The following is a 13,803-nucleotide window of genomic DNA, read 5'->3' as shown; positions in this document are numbered from 1 at the left end:
AAACAAAAAAAAAAAAAAAAAAAAACCCCATCAAATATGGCTGTGCTGGCTGCTCCCCCGGCTCACTCTGCGGCGGCGGCGAGGAGGAGAGGCAGGATCTGGACACAGTTACCTGCTGCTGCTGCTGCCGCTGCGATGGTTGCCAGCGAGGTTGGAGTTGCTCGGCGCGAAGGGGTCTGTGCTGCCTCATGAGTTCAGGCAAGCACTGGAGAGTGGGAGCAGATTGTGGCTCCCTTCGCGCGCACACACACACACACACACACACACACACACACTCTCTCTCTCACTCTGACTGACGTTTTTACTTGTTATGGAGGAAGGACTCTGTGAATCAAACTCATTTCTGGGTCACTGCTGCCACAGGGGGGAGCTACTTTAATCCCCTGCCAAAACTAGAAGGAGAAAGAGAGAGAGAGAGAGGAAAAAAACAGGGTGGGGAGGAGGAGAAGAGAGACTACAGCACTTGGGAACTGTCTGGGTTAACTCTTCACAGGCCTCGCTGGAGATGTCATGCTCCACTGACAGGAGCAGGGAGGCTCCCTTATTTCTGGCTGCATTTCATTGAAGCATCTCCCTCTTGTGCTGAAGAATATGCTGCAGGGAGACCTTTCCAGTCCCACCCGCTTCTTTCCTTGAAATCCCGCTCCTTCGAGACTGGCACAGCTTGAGAGAAGCCCCCTGTTCTTCCGCTGCTGTCACTTGGGGAAGTTTCTTGTTTTGCTCCTAGCCTGTCTGAAAATAAAAACCGCATTAAAGCAGCCCCCTGGAAGACTTGCAGCTGGGATGGGGGTGGGAAACGTATTGTTTTAATACGCACCGATTAATCTAATCTCAAACTACTACATTGTGGGCATGTCTACACGTTCATTTATAGTTCGGTACTTGCTTAATGAAGTACTAACTAAACGTGCAGTAACTACAGTAGCATCAGTGCTCGGCGCAGTACCCTAATAACACTGCACAGTAGCTTATTAGCACCGTTTTTGACCGGCACGCCACTGAACAATGTTATTAGGCTACCGCACAGGAAGTGTCCTATGTAGACGTGCCCAGTGAGGAATAAATCATGCCTCACTGCCTTCCCTGCAAGGTAGATTTTGCTAATGTTACAGCAGCATGTCAGGGGAAATGGAAACTGAGGCACTGACAAATGATCATGGTAAACCACTGGCAGAGGCAGGAATTTCTTGATTCTCAGTCTTCCGTACCGGCCTCGTGGCTTTCCAAACTTTTCTGTTTGGAATCTGGAGACAGAAGGATGTAAATAGCACAAAATATTCTGCCGCTCATATTTACATCTTACTACATGTTTAAAGCAAAATGAGTTTGACCTTGTATCAACTTAAATCCATTACTAAGGTTTCTATTACTAAAAAAAAAAAGGACAGTTAAATGCAGTTATTTTTACTATACCGTTGTTGTTCTCAGGCTATGAATTCCAAAAATGGTCTCACTTCCATTCCACAGAATGGGCACAATAATGAATGGGGAAGAGAGAATCTCAAACACAGAAATAAGGCTACCCATGTAAAACTCTTTCAGAGACAGTGAACATGCAAATACAAAAGAATGCAGCCTAGAGAACATATTTTCACTTGTGTGCCAAAAACTCACACCTTAGTTCAGGAGAGGGATGGCTTTGTTATTCATCAATAACAAACAAAAGGAATGTATGCTGGCATCTCACGCACTTACCCACCCATTGACCTTGTTTTGCATTGTTCCACTTTCTGAAAATAGGTGATGATATTAGAAGAAAAAAAATCAAGTTTTTGAACTTAGAATGGACCCCTTCCTTTCAAGCACTTTATTTATGTACCAGCTATGAACTGACTGCCCAGAGGAGTTTTCATCTATTGACTCCTCTGTGAAATCTTATGAAATGTGAACTTTCATTTCTACCCAGGAGAACTTTGACAATCTTTTCTCCAATGCCTGATGAAAGGTGTTTGTGCCCAAAAGCTTGCAATTAAAGAATGTTTTTTGCAAAAATCTTGTTGGTCTAATAAAACATATAAGCTCTACTATGAGTACTACTGTAATGGCCTTACTTATGTAGACACATTCACTCGCTTACATGCATCCATTCTCTCTTCTTCCATGTCTACTTTAGGGCCAACCCTGCAAATATTTACTCTCTGGAGAGAAATTGCATACACAAGAGAATCCACTGGCATCAGTGGGACTAGGTGCCTGAACTCACCTTGGTGTTTGCCAAAGACCTTAACTTTTGACATTTGCGTTGCACCCTCATAAAACGATGATTTGTTTTCCAAAGAGAAACTTCCCTATTTGATAACCATTCATACATTACTAAAATGACATTCATGTGGACTACCCTCTCTCCCCAAACAGAAATCCTACCCCAAGCATGGCTTTCCATAACTCAAAGTTTGTCGGGCTTTGCTATTACCAATCTGTTATCAAGAAGGTGCTCCAATAGCACTGTCATAGGCAGTATAGTATAAAATCCTATAATAAATTAGACAAATATGACTTAGTATTATTTTGAGTTCACAGTCTTATCATGTTTCAGAAAACCTGACCATTTTCAGAAAAAGACTGAAAAATTTGCCTTGTGACTATTCCTAGCAAATGTTGTTCTTCTAAGAAAAACTATAGACTCGTATGCCTCAATATGGATTCCCTAGTTTCATTTTTCCTCTTCCTTAATAATTTTCCCATATTAGGTAAAAACAGGATATAACAAAATGTTTCTATTCCAGCTTGCGTTTTCAGAACCATTTAGTACCTACCTGGAAATTATACAAGGCCGTACAAGTAGGTAGTGCCTACAGGATGGTGGGCCGTAGCCAAAAACCACTAAGTGTAATTTAAGTGTCATTGTAGAAAACCAACTTAACATTAGCTCCTGGTACAATGTTGTGGCAAAAAATGGGTAATGTGATCCTTAGATGTATAAATAGGGGACTATTAAGAGGGAGCAGGGTGTGATTTTACCTCTGGATATGGAATTGGTAAGACAGTTATGAAGGAATGTGTCCAGTTCTGGTACCCAAATTTTAAAAATGATGAAGTTGGAAAACTGGGAAGGATCTTGAAGAACTTCCAAAAACAACAATATGCGGTCTGGAGAACAGTGACAGGACTTGTCTATGCAAAAAAGCTGTATTGCTTAAACCAGAGGTGCTAAACTCCTGGCCCACGGACTAGATCCAGCCACTGGCACTGTATAATTTGGCCTGTGGGACTCCCCATGGATCAGTGCATGTTAGATTGCCAGCCAGCTGGGGCAGTGCAGGCCCCAGAGCCTGATCCTGGCCAGGCAGGGGCTGGTCTGTCAGCTGGGGACAGCAGGGCTGGTACAGGGCCAGCCGACAGACCAGCCCCACACCATTCAGCTGACCCATGAGGCCAAAATGATATTGGTATAAAACTTGATAGTGGTATAGCTATTTTTACATATGAAAAGAAATAAGCAATAGCAATTAAGCCGTACCAGAGTTTGCACTGGTAAAATCATTTTGGTTAAAAAATATATATTACCCCCTAAACAAAATAGTTATGCTAGTATAAAACCTGTGCATCTACAAGGATCTCGCTTTCCTTAGTTTGGAATTAAGAAATGACTGAATGACAAATAGATGTTATAACACTGTCCACTACTCAACCCTTCTATTGTCCAGCTCTCAAAATTATAGGTTAATCCTGCCTATCTTCAAGTCAGTGTGACTTCTGGGAGGTCAGGGTTTCACCCTGTATACTTATTAAGACTTTTACCCAATCTGTAAATTGCTTAATATCTTGTTTTAATAAAATATGTTTCAAACAAAATAAAACTCAAGCCCTGGCTCAGTCTTTTAAATAGTAATAAGGTATAATCACCATTATCATTATTAGGTATTCTAATATAAATGGCACCTAGAAAACACGGTTAGGAGCCAGGCTTTTTTTACGGAGCCCAGCAAAGAAAAACACATAATAAAAATTGGTCTTCCCTAATTTTCACATCAAGTGTAGTCATTACATATTAAAATTAAATCTCACCTATTCAAATCCATGAGAGTTTTATGTTGCTGCTTAATTTCTCCTACTTTACATTGTTTATTGTTATTACTGGGCAGAATCACAAAGCCAGAAAGGAAGAAATCTGTGGCTTTCTCTGAATATCTGTTACAAGTTTTAATGGGAAATATAATGCTTCAGCAACATCTGGTAAAACCTTTTCACTCACTTTTTTATTTCATTGTGTTTTATTCTTTATTTGATAATACCAGTTACTCCTTTTATCCTTAAAATCTTTCATGTTAATCCCTGCAGAGTCTCATCCCATGTAAGTGAATGGAGAGCTAATAAACTTGAGTTTCCCCCCACTGATAAATTCAGCCGTAGTACCACTTACAACTCTAATCCATCGTTTTGCTCCTTTAGCCCCAATTTTTAAGGATGTTTTATTTTCCCTTCCCCCTTTCTTTCTTTGCAAGATTAGAAATCTGAAGGCAAGAACAAAATGCTGACCTGAAGCAGCAGTGTCAAGATTTCAGCCAGCATCTGATCCTAAGGAGTAAGGATTCCAGCAGAGTACTTATATCTGCTCTCAAAGATAGGATATGTACACTGTAGAGAAATAAGGCAGATACACAGCTGGGCCAAATCCTGTTTGTCTTACATGAACAGTCCTTTTGGTCTCAGCTGGACTACTCCTGTAAGCAAGATAAATGTGTGTATTACTATATTTTTAGCACCTGTAAATACTGTAAAACAGAATCATTTTTTTAGCATGTGGCCCAAGATAAACTATCATGAAATCATCATAAATACTTGAAAAATATCTTAAGGGCCAGAGGGTGCAGAAGAGGATGTAAAGCTCCTTCTGCAGCATTGACTTCCCTGGATTTTGTGAAACTATTTCAACTGAATAACTAGAAGTGACTTTTGGCCTTCCACTGCTATATGATCCCCTTACCCGCCTCTGAGATAGCTCTCATTTCTTTCACTGCATATCTGACTTAGTATGATGTAGCCAAGACACTCGCAAATGGCCAATGTGTTTCTTCTCTCTGTTTCTCTCTCATCTACAAGGTTTGACTCTGGGGCATTTGGGAGAAGGAAGTTGGATGATATAACGGAAACACTGGGTTGAAGTGGTGAAGTTCTGCATACTGCTCAGATGTTTGTGGCCAGCTTGATCCCCTCTAAGAGTGAGTTCAAGATTCACAGACCAGTTTCAGGGAAAGCTCTAGCACCCAAGTCTCATCCTTGTCATTAACAGAATGGAGCTGTCACGAGTGGTCATTATCTTGCAGGCAGAGGCGGTTTTCCTGGTAGGTAGGATCAGTGTCATGGAAGGCTTTGAGTATGGAATGAAACTTCCAATTTAAACCTCATATCCAGCCAGTAAAGAGAGCACAGTAGTGAGATAGTTTGCTAACAGTGACTTGTATTCTAGAAAGACAAGCACAACAGGCAAGCTTCTATGTTCTGAGTAAAACTCATGACGTCCCTGTAGGGTAGGGATTATAATTAGGCGTCTACTGTACTCGAGGAGGTGGTCAGCCAAGATACCGGGGCTGGCTACCATATTCATGGACTGATCATGCTGCATGCTACCTTCTTGTGGGTAGCACCTGGCCCTTTCTGCCTCGGTGGGCTGTGCAGCCACGCCACAGCACTGTGAGGACTCCTTGCTTCCTCTGGGAAGTCAGCATTTTATTTTTAGTAAGTTTTCTTCTTTCTTTTTCACGGATTTCACAATTTTGAAATCCAGAAAAATGTGATTCAGTAGAACCCTAATTATAATACTCATTCTACATATAAGTAAGCAGTGGCGTGTAAAGGTGAAGTAACTTGCATGTGGTCATACAGTAAGGCAGTGATAAAACCAAGAAAAGAAACCAGAAGCCCTGCCTATCAGTCCAGGTCTCTAACCAAAAAGCAACTCTCCCTCCCTTGCCTTGCTATATCCTGTACAATGTAAAACAGTTTATGCCTCTGTGGCATCTTTTACACAGATCTATTAAAATTATTTTTAAAATCCAATTCAATCACTATATAAAAAGGGACATAACTATACATTCATCTTAATTTTGAGTGAAGTGGGAACAAGCTTGGCAAATATCCAAAGGTAATGAATTCCAAAATCTAGAAGCACAGCTACTGAAAGCACAAATTTCCAAATGATTACAATTTAAAAGTAGAAGCTGACAGGAAACTAGCAGAATAAGAACCTCAAGGGAACAACTGAGCAGGTAGTTAACTTGTAGATCTGTGAGCAGGGCAGGATGAAGTTGATGCATCACCTTTTAAGTCAACAACTCAATATTGTACATGATGAGAGATTTAATTAGCAACCAACCTAGTGCCCCAAGTACAGGAAGAATGGGCTGCCAGAACCTTATGTGAAGAAGAACTCTGCAGCCATGATTCAATTCTCAGAGTACTTCTATGCTCCTAATTAGAAGTCCATCAAGCAACATTACACTGTCCAAGCTAGATTAACTTTGGCTGCAGTGTTAAATTGTGATGTTTGTGCAGGCTGCAATTGTGGAATGAAAGAAAGGTGTTCTGATTAAATCAATAGATAGTTCAAAATAATCTATAGCCACTCTTCCATTCCTGATGTCTGAAGACAGAAAAATGGCATCATGATAACCTGTTGCTCAAAAGAACATCAGATAGGTTACCAATGAGATTGAGGAGGTTGAAATCCAGTGCTGTAAAACAATTTAACTTGTTAAAAATGTGGCACCTTCAACTGCAAATGCTTAGAGCCTAAAAGATGAAACGTAAAAAGCAATAGTGGCTGTTGAAGTTGCTCCAGCAGTTTGTGGAAGCAATTTCTGGAAGGAGCAGAAACCTTGGAAAGAGTTGTCCCATGTTGTCTTTCTTTGGTTCTCTTCGGTGCTTCACAGAACTGCCCTAGAGCTACTTCCAAGCACTATGACTCACTCAGATTCCATTCAAGTTGAAGCTCATGCTAGCCCAAGAAACCTGAGGTCTGCCACAATGGCTAAAAGTTCACAACCTTCATTTCAAGTTAGCAAATGAGGAAGAGTTCAAACTCAAAAATGAAAAAAGAGAAAAAAATTAAAGGTGCTCTAAGCACACAGCCATACATATACTCTATTGACAAACTCCCAGAACACAGGACTCCCAATAATCCTGCAGCTGAGGGGCGGGGCAGTAGATCCTGGGGTGCCATTTACTTAGAAAAAGTGACCTTCACCATAAAAAGGTTGGAGATCACTGCAGTAGGGGGACAGGCAGTGGAAGGGCAATGGAGTCAGTGGGAGAGGCAGTAGGGGGCAGGCAGTGGGGGAGCAGGCAATAGGCAGCAACCAGTGGGGAAGTCAAGTGGCTTGACACCTATGTGCCCCCCTTTGCCCCCTGCCACCTCTCCCCCATCACACTTGCCCCCCCATGCTTGTGCACCCCAGCACCTATGCCCCAACAGTGCTTGCCCCTGCTTGCACCTGCCATTTGCCTCCCCATGCCTGCACCCTCTGGCACCTGTCCCACCCCTGTGCTTATCCTCCCCACCTGGCCCATCCCCCTGTTATCTTACCCTCCAGCTCCAGCATGGTGCCGGCCCCTTTCCAGTATGGCTGGACCAGGACTGGAGCACTGCTGGAGCCAAAGGGTAAGCGGCAGCAGTGGGAGGGAAGGAGGCAGGGCACAGGTTGTAGGAGAGCAGGCAGTGGGTAAGGGGAAGGTGGCAGCTGCGGGGACCAACTGGCTGCTGTGACTCTGATTCCCACTCTGACTCCAAATCGGGGCCAAGCTGGAAACACAGCAGCCACCTTCCCCCTGCCCCCATGCACTCAAATCCAAAATAAGGGCATTCCCCCCACTCCCACCATGTTAAATGAGGGGAAAACAAGTGTCTTGGATTCTAGTAAATATTGTAGGTAGGGAAGTGCTTCCCATGCTACAAAAAGACAGCAGGGTAAAAATCTGTATTCAATTAGTCAGACTGATATAGTAGCCATTATGGCCTATGGCCCATTCTCACTATGTATTAGCCAGATCTCCAGCATAGTTCCTAAATCACATGCAACATTCACTCACATTAATTATAAAGAATTTAACATATGAAACCAGATTATGACAACAGAAAAAGAAGATACAATAAAGAAGAATTCACAGGAACAGTTAGGCAGTTATAAGAGAGAAGGGAAAGATTATTTCTTCCTCAAGAAAATTCCCCCTCCTCCACTTCCATGTCATAGGATAGCTTCTTTGTAAATCTCTTTGGCCCTTAAGGTGTCTTTGATAATTGGCAAAAGATCTGCAGGAATAATCCTAATGTCTGCTCTTGTTCCCAAAGAAGTCAGTAGCAAAATGCCAACCAATTTCAATGGGGCCATAATTTGGCAGTTTTCCTGAAATCTAGATCAAATATTCATAAATTCCAGTTTTACAATATTCAGATAATTCAGATATTCAGTACTGGGGTCAGGAGATGCTTTTGCTCCTGCATAAAGAGAACACTTGGCATATAAACAGGCAATAGCTCTAGTTCAGATATTCTACATTATGTTAATTTTTTCCAGTGTTTACACATAGCAAGAGTTGTTGAGGGAAAAGGCTCCTAACTCCAAATAATGCAGCAAGAGAAGGGTCAACTCAGCTTGCCATGGCTTTCACTGTACATGGGAGCATAATGAACAGTATAATAAGTATTAATTGGCATAGACACACAATCAAGCTTCCCCATGAATTTACATTTTGCTATTAAGACTGACATTCATATTGTTAACATCTCAACCGGGCCTCTACCTGGCCTTCATTTTTATACACACAAAATGGTATAATCACATACTTATGCTCACATTTTGCTAGGTGCTTAACATGTAACACTTCCTTTTGAAACAGTTGAAGAGTTGCATTTGAAAGTAGTTTACAAATATAAAGTAAGCCTCTCAATACATTCTTATCATTATATACATTATTATCATTATTGTTACAGACATTTTTAAAATGGAAAAACTGAAGTACAGAGAGAAATTAATTTGCACAAATCATGACTTAGTTATTCATAAACAAAGATCATTGATACTTTGACTCCCGGTGCTAATCTTGTGTATGCGTGTGCATGCACACATAAGCACGCGCGCGCGCACACACAATACCAAAAGTCAAATCTTTGTAGCAATGTAATTCCAAGCAGCACCTATTTCAAAGAAAATCTGTGTTCCAGGTTTCATGAGAAAGTTTAAAAAACAGATGGGTTCGATGCACCCAGTACCTATGCAGTCCTGAGGAATGGTTTCCTCTAATACTTAATTTAAGGAAGTATTGCCATAAGAGTTTAAGAAGGTACAAAGTCTTTGCATATAAACCTGTTCAGACAGAGAACCTCAAACAGCTGCATAGTAAACTGTCAGTGCTTACAAAGGAAATGTTCAAGATGTAAATGGCCCTTGAATCATTTCATACCATTCACAACAGTAATTCTGAAATTATATAAAAAAACATTGGACAAAGGGGCTGATTGCATATTAGAAGGTGCAACTTCTCTGCTCTTGTTCCAAACACAGGGCTACAAAAGATATATTTAACAATGTACCTAATGAGGAATGATACAGACTAGAAAATTAAATTGTAACTCTGGCTCCTTTGAACTTTGCTTCCAGCAAGCAAAAAAAGTAGGCTTTGACCTTCATATACAGCATTTTAAAAAATGTCTGATCTAAAATAAAGAAAGTCTCATCTGCCTATGTTGACAGATTTTGGCACTAGGTAAACATCTGTTTCTACACCTGAAGTGCCTACAGCCACACTTTGCATAAGTAGCTCCTTTTTCTTCATTCACTACATGTAAGCTGTGGGTGTTTTTACCACCCTGTGGTAGTTGCATTTCTAGAAGTAGCTGAGGTAAGTTGCTCTCTAAGTGTAGGGGATATTGCAAGTGCCCCTGTGAAGGTGAGCACTGGGATGTGCTAAATGTTTTTTTTTAATCTGCCAACTGTTTGTGCATTTATATCCTGATGACTACAATGGGAAATTGTGCTGCTTCTGCAACCTACTGCAAATGGGGGGATAGAACAAATTCTGCAGTTCACCTCATGCCACTGCTACTCGTCCCTGGCGAAGGCCTGTGCCACATGTCCCCTGGAGTGCAGCAGATTACGCTGGGTAGGGTAGGGGAGGCTGGAGGCAGTACTGGGATGGCCCCCACAGTCCTATCTGGGATCCTGGGGGCCTTCTGAGACTGCAGCAGCAGCAACCCTGCTACTTGGAGCCTGGCCGGCAGCCGGAGTATGGCTGTCTCCACATGTGCCTCCCTGCTTTTTTTCTCGTGCAAGATTTTTTTACCCCCCAGGATCCCCCGCAGTGCTAACTTGCAGCATGAAGAACACCTGAATGTGCAGTATGTGCTGGCACAGAAGTATCTGCTTTGCTACATACCACACGGCCGGGCTCAGCTGGATGCAGCCTAAGAGATGGTTTCAAGACAGTCTCTAAGGATAGGGACAGAAGTTACACATAAACTATAGTATAAGTGATTGGAAACTGGTTTAAACCTGGAACAGAACAGAACAGAAGTTCATTGCACATAAACAAGTTTCAAAAAGGCCAAACCCAGTCTAAGATAAACCTGGATAGATGTAGTATCCGACTTCCTGATTTAGGTTAACCTGCTCTATGGAACTTCTGTCTCAGATCCCCTCCCAACACAAGTTATGTCTCAGCCCCCAGCATCCCAAGATGCACTGGGAGGTGGGGGAACAGAGCCCCCCGGCCTAGGCCCTGAGTCCTGGTCTGCGAGGTTGAACTTCCAGCAGCACAGGCTGGCACAACTCCCTAACCCACTGAGGGAGGGGGGAAAAGAGTCCCCCTTCCCAAGATCAGTCCTCAAGCTGGGCAGGTCCCCTGGGGGATTACCTCCAGCCAGCCTGGAATCTCCCCCAGCCCTGGTCTGCCCAGCTGCAGGGAGATGATTCACCGACCCTGTACAGCTGGGCCAGCATGAATCACTGACATGCAGGGGGGAGGGGGGAACAAAGTCCCCCACCCTGGTCTCAGCCCCTAAGCTGGGGTCTTGACAGCTGGGGCAGGGCCAGGCCCTGAGTGGGTTTCCTCCATCCCCACCCAGCTGACTACATAGAAAGAAGGATCAGGCCCCACTGCCCAGCACGAGCCCCTGGGGCTGCCTGGCACATCTTTCTGGCTGCTGCTGTTGCCAGGCTATGGTGGGATGTGCCAGGTGGCCCAGGGGACTTGTGTCAGGTGGTGGGGATGGGAGCACTCCATACAGGGCAGGATCAGGCCCTGCTGCCCGGCACAAACCCCAACGGCTGCCCAGTGCATCTTGCAGCAGCACCAGCAGTAGCCACCAAGATGTGCCAAGTGACCTGGGGAGCTTGCATTGAGTGCTGGGCCTGAACCTGGTCTCTGTGGAGCACTTCCATCCCCTGCACCCAGGATGAGCCCCCAGAGCTGCACAGCACCTCTTGCTGCCTGCTGCTGCTGCTGCTGCTGGGCTCTGGTGGAATGTGCCAAGCAGCCTGAGGGGTTTGTGCCAGGCAGCAGGGCCTGATCTTGCCCTGTATGGAGTTCTCCCATCCCAAACGCCCAGCACAAGTCCCCCAGCTGCCAGGCATGTCCCCTGGAGCCTGGCACCAGCAGCACCAAGCAAGATGCACCGGGCAGCCCCTGGGGCTCATGCTGGGTGGCAGGAACCAATCCTTCTACGAAGCCAGCTCAGCTGGGCAGGCATGGAGGGAAAACCCTGGGGCCCAGCCCCCCCCAGCTGGGAAGACCTCAGCTTGGGGGGCTGAAACCAAGGTAGGAGGTTTTTTTCCCCCCGAGGCTGGACAAACCAGGCTCAGGGGGATCCCTGGTATAGGGCCCCCCATGTGGGCAGACACTGAGCTCAGGGGCTGGCCCCAGGAGGGGGGACTCCTTTTCCCCTCTCGCCTGCGTGATAGTGACTCGTGCAGCCCAGCCCTACGGGAGGTGGGGAGGGGAATTCTCTTTACCCTTCCCACACCTGGGCACACCAGAACTGGGCAGAGGCGGGGGGGGTCACAGGCTGGCCTAGAGAGAGGTGTGGGGCTTTCACTACGGCCAGATTCCTGGCTTAGGTGCCCCCCCCCGCCACCGCAGGGGACAGCAGGATGTTGCCAATATATGCTGGCCTCCACTTGGCTGGGCTGGGCTGGGCAACAGCCAGCAGGCTGGGAAGCATGCTCTAGTGGCCCCCACTTTCTGGTCTGGGTCAGCGTAGGCCTCCTCCTGCCTTTCCCAAGTGCAATGCAGCTTAGAGAAACCTGTGAAAATTAAATCCATTCCACCTTGCGTTTTTTGACTGTCTGTACTTGGCCTAAGAGCACCAGCTTTTCAGAACATGCAGACATATGCATCCATGCACAAACGCACAGAGTACAACTAGTAGCAGCCATTTTGACCAACACTACGAGCTTTTTAGATTACAGTAACTGTACAGAAACTGCTCTTTAATGTCATAGCTGAACAACATCTCCATGGACGGAGGGGAAGGATTCCTCAGCTCCAACTCCCATGAATCTACTGGAGTTGGGATCTGGAAGAAGGGCTTGGTCCTAACCAGATCTAATTTATCTTCCATGCTTTTCAAACTAAGAGTGTTTTAAAGTACTGTGCAAAGCAACTTCTATCTCCAGTGAATGTCTTGAAAACTGCTGCAATCACCCCTTTGAAAACACCCCCTTTGCAAAGCTATCAGCAGGTCTTTGTTTAACTTATTTTTGCTCTTCTATGTCACTAATTTACATTTTAAATCCTTTTTATGGCTGTTGCAGATATATTCAGATACAGAATTTTATATTTTTCTAGAAAGCATTAAACAGTTAATTAAAATTAAACAGTTGTTTAAGGAAGCAAATTATAGATTAAGCTCCAAATCACAAATGATAAATTATATATATTATCATATATATTATTCTGGATATAAAATAATAGCCAGGAAGTTTACAAACATACGGAAAAGAAAAAGTGTCTCTTCTTAAAGAAACACTAATATCTGCCTTGTTTTAAGGTTCCTTAGATGCAACTACACTTTGTGAGTTTTAAACACTAAAAGAAAGACTTGAAATACTTCCCTCATTGAAGTCAAGAATAATCTTGCCATTAATGTTAACATAGGTATTGTTTTGCCACAAGACTACATTTTATAATCTGTAGGCAATGGCATACTGCTGCCTGTATAAATCAACATAGTATCCATAAGATATTGTTTTCTCTTTAAAGATTTCAGACCATTTCAGCCTGAAAGATTAAACAAGGAACTAATGAGTATAGGGTTTTTAATGTTTTGGGCCATACTTTGCATATACAGTAGTCACAAATTAAATCATATTTATCAAGGGTTATGTTACAGTCTACTACCCTGATTATATTACAGAAGTACACCCAAACCTGGTTAACTTCTGTTCACACAAACTCACTTACAAGTAAAATTATTCACGAGTATTTTAGAAGATTAGCTCTTTATTCTTCTGGTTCTTTCCCTACACTTGTATGAAATCAGTTTAACAAAGCATTTAAGCTAATGTATAATTTCAAGTGCATTCCCAGCCCCATTGGAAAGCATTTTAACAACATATTTTAAACATTTGTAATAGTTAACATTAATAAAAGGACAGAGTTCTTTATTTATTGATCTGATATAAAGCTTTATTGGACAAGTATGTTCATTCACTGGGAGGTAGTTACACCCTAGCCTTTTCCATCATTCAGAATGAAGCTTTCTTACAAATATTTTATAAACATATGGATCAATCAATAGTAAATTTAGCTTATTTTAGGTCTTATTAGGAAACATGACAGTGTATTTTATCTTTTTCATTGCTGGTGTCC

The 13,803-nt window shown here is 43.3% G+C and overlaps 1 protein-coding gene and 1 long non-coding RNA gene across 4 annotated transcripts in view; both read right to left on the bottom strand.

Annotated features, from left to right (window-relative positions):
- Positions 1–742, bottom strand: part of JADE1 (jade family PHD finger 1) — an 82,562-nt gene extending 81,820 nt beyond the window's left edge. Inside the window, exon 1 of one of the 3 annotated variants that reach the window (XR_002098445.1) lies at positions 113–741. The gene's annotated coding sequence lies outside the window, so the exon portion shown is untranslated. Of the gene's footprint in view, positions 1–112 lie in introns of all 3 variants that reach the window. The other 2 variants (XM_019522090.1, XM_019522088.1) reach the window with 2 other exon arrangements.
- Positions 743–12,861: 12,119 nt separating this feature from the next.
- The window catches only part of LOC109301152, a 6,536-nt gene continuing 5,594 nt past the window's right edge, over positions 12,862–13,803 (bottom strand). Inside the window, exon 2 of the long non-coding RNA XR_002098446.1 lies at positions 12,862–13,212. This is a non-coding gene — a long non-coding RNA (uncharacterized LOC109301152). The remainder of the gene's footprint in view (positions 13,213–13,803) is intronic.

The sequence above is a fragment of the Gavialis gangeticus genome, unplaced genomic scaffold (assembly GCF_001723915.1).
Source record: "Gavialis gangeticus isolate Ggan-Ray unplaced genomic scaffold, GavGan_comp1, whole genome shotgun sequence".
Taxonomy (NCBI): domain Eukaryota; kingdom Metazoa; phylum Chordata; order Crocodylia; family Gavialidae; genus Gavialis; species Gavialis gangeticus.
The sequence above is the reverse complement of the archived record's forward strand: the minus strand, read 5'-3'. Positions and strand labels throughout refer to the sequence as shown.